Source organism: Notothenia coriiceps, unplaced genomic scaffold (genome assembly GCF_000735185.1).
Source record: "Notothenia coriiceps isolate Sejong01 unplaced genomic scaffold, NC01 NC01_scaffold00004333, whole genome shotgun sequence".
Classification (NCBI taxonomy): domain Eukaryota; kingdom Metazoa; phylum Chordata; class Actinopteri; order Perciformes; family Nototheniidae; genus Notothenia; species Notothenia coriiceps.
The window spans coordinates 1-2313 of record NW_011337034.1 but is presented as its reverse complement, the minus strand read 5'-3'; the positions used below and the strand labels follow the sequence as shown (position 1 = coordinate 2313).

At 33.3% G+C, this 2313-nt stretch overlaps 1 long non-coding RNA gene across 1 annotated transcript; it reads right to left on the bottom strand.

Moving 5' to 3' along the window:
• Window positions 1-1601: 1601 nt before the first annotated feature.
• Window positions 1602-2313, bottom strand: LOC104942213 (uncharacterized). The gene is made up of 3 exons (XR_797977.1): window positions 2294-2313; window positions 2016-2082; window positions 1602-1742 (listed from the first exon to the last, which is right to left on the bottom strand). It is a non-coding gene; the product is annotated as an uncharacterized lncRNA (long non-coding RNA).

Here is a 2313-nt window from a genome sequence, read left to right as displayed (position 1 = left end):
GCAATTTTGAAAACCGCAAAAATAACTTCAAATATCGCAAAAGAACTGGGTTTTACGTTTAGCAGAGGTGGAATAAAAAATGTACCTTTGTGCTGATGATGCTCTGCTTTAAATTAATAACATACGGCATTAATGATGTCTTAGCAGCAAAAACCTACATTAATAAAAAAAAAAGTTAATACATTTACAATATTTAAATCTAAAATCCCCAAAAATTACAGAATTCATAAAATAATTCAAACTAAATATTTCAAATGTCAATAGTAATTCCTAAACATGTCCTTCAGTATTTGTAATATACTTTTATTGTGTACAATTTAGTTTATAACTGTTTAAAACATTGATGGTAATCAAGAACAGTGCCAATCATATTCAGATATGCAATTATGTAATTGTATATCTGATGCTTTTTTCAAATGTATTATTAATCTGTTAGAAACCTAAAGTAGATCCTCACTGTTGTGTGAGAAATATTGGACAGGGTAATATTGGTTTAATGGCAGATTATCAGTTTTTTAAAATGTTATCAGGAGCAAAATAGCCCAATAGATTAACTGTAAATTTACAGGAAGCTCAGGATGAGGCTTGATTTTCAAAATAAAAGGTCAAACTGTCACTGTATTTTAACAGAAAAACAACAAATGTTTTTTAAAACAAAAGCCCCAGATGGTAACTCTGGATTCTTTTAAAAGCATTTTTTCAAAATAAAAGGTCACTGTATGTCAACAGTACAACGACATATAATTGTTGTTTTACAAAATAATATCCCCTGAATGTTACTATAATGTTTTTCAAATTAAAAGCCCAATAGAGTAAGTGTAACCTTACAGTAAGCTCAGAGTGAGGCTTGGTTTTCAAAATAAATTGTCAAACTGTCATTGTATTTTAAACAGTAAAACTACATATAAATGATGTTTTTCAAAAACAAAAGCCCCAGAAGGTAACTTTATCTTAAAATAATACTGTTTTTCAAAATAAAAGGTCACTGTTTGTCATTGTTTTTCAAAATAAAAGCCCCAGACATGTTTTATTATAGAATATATTAGGGTTTATAATATATACATTCATTTCATTTTATTCTGGTAAAAGTCTGTATTGATTATAAATCATTAATCATATTGGCAGATTCTCAGAATGGCACTTCTGCTTTTTTATTTTCTTCACAACTCTCTGCCTTAATTTAAAGTAAAGTCAATTATTGCCCCGTCATGTGGATATTTTGGTAAATAGGTGTAAAAGAGTTAAAGAGTCCTCTCCTGCTGATGTTCAGGTGTATATCAGTATGTAGTGTCTCTACTTTAAAGAGTCCTCTCCTGCTGATGTTCAGGTGTATATCAGTATGTAGTGTCTCTACTTTAAAGAGTCCTCTCCTGCTGATGTTCAGGTGTATATCAGTATGTAGTGTCTCTACTTTAAAGAGTCCTCTCCTGCTGATGTTCAGGTGTATATCAGTATGTAGTGTCTCTACTTTAAAGAGTCCTCTCCTGCTGATGCTCAGGTGTATATCAGTATGTAGTGTCTCTACTTTAAAGAGTCCTCTCCTGCTGATGTTCAGGTGTATATCAGTATGTAGTGTCTCTACTTTAAAGAGTCCTCACCTTGCAGGGTGTGCAGACACTTTCCGCTCCTTACGTCCCACACTCGGACCGTGGAGTCGGCGTTCCCAGAAACCAGGATGTTTTCCCGGAGCTCCATCCCACTGGTGAGGGACTGGTGACCAGTGAGGGTGTGCACACAGCCACCTGTAACCATGGAAACGCCGTTATGAATACACTTTAAATATTATGAATACACTTTAAATCATAATAAATACACTTTGATAAATTATTAATACACTTTAATTATTATTAAAACACTTAATAATTTAACTGAATAATTATGTATATGCTTTAATTATAATAATAAATACAGTTAAATAATAAAAAATACACATAAATAAATATAGGTAAATTATTCTATTTTCTGTTATGCAAACATTTCCCAAATTGGGATCAACAAAGTACTTCTTATCTTACCGGTCACTGCGTTCCAGACTCTGATGGAGGTGTCCAACGAGCCGCTGACCACGAACGCACCGTCAAACTGCACAGAGGAGAGTAAATACAACCATCAGCACACACACACACACACACACACTTATTATCTCACAGGATCATTCAATAGCAACTGTAAACACTTTGTTATTAAATGAAGGGTACTTCAGTAGATAAAGTGTATAAATGTGTGTACAGTACATTACGTGTGTGTGTGTGTGTGTGTGTGTGTGTGTGTGTGTGTGTGTGTGTGTGTGTACCTGCAGTGAGTACACTCTGT